Genomic DNA, 241 nt, shown 5'->3' with positions numbered 1-241 from the left:
CGGAGCATCGAGAAGAAAGCCCCTCTCTTTCTTCCCGATATCTGCCAGGTTCACCCACAGATGTCTCTCCGTTACCACCATCGCCGCCATAGACCTGCCCATGGCGGAGGGGGCCTGTTTAGTCGCACGGAGAGCAAGATCTGCGGCGCAGCTCAGCTACCTGATCAGGAGAAAGGCCCTCGCCTTTATCCAGGTCTTTCAGCAGATCAGCCTGATACGCCTGGAGCACCGCCATAGTGTG

At 58.1% G+C, this 241-nt stretch overlaps 1 protein-coding gene across 1 annotated transcript in view; it reads left to right on the top strand.

Annotated features, from left to right (window-relative positions):
* Nucleotides 1-241, top strand: part of LOC107669113 (collagen alpha-1(XIV) chain-like) — a 2,587-nt gene that overhangs the window by 1,366 nt on the left and 980 nt on the right. The gene's annotated exons all lie outside the window — the stretch shown is intronic.

The sequence above is a fragment of the Sinocyclocheilus anshuiensis genome, unplaced genomic scaffold, assembly GCF_001515605.1.
Source record: "Sinocyclocheilus anshuiensis isolate Anshui unplaced genomic scaffold, SAMN03320099.WGS_v1.1 scaffold424, whole genome shotgun sequence".
NCBI lineage: Eukaryota > Metazoa > Chordata > Actinopteri > Cypriniformes > Cyprinidae > Sinocyclocheilus > Sinocyclocheilus anshuiensis.
Note: the sequence above shows the minus strand (reverse complement) of the source record. Positions and strands in the feature narration are given on the sequence as shown.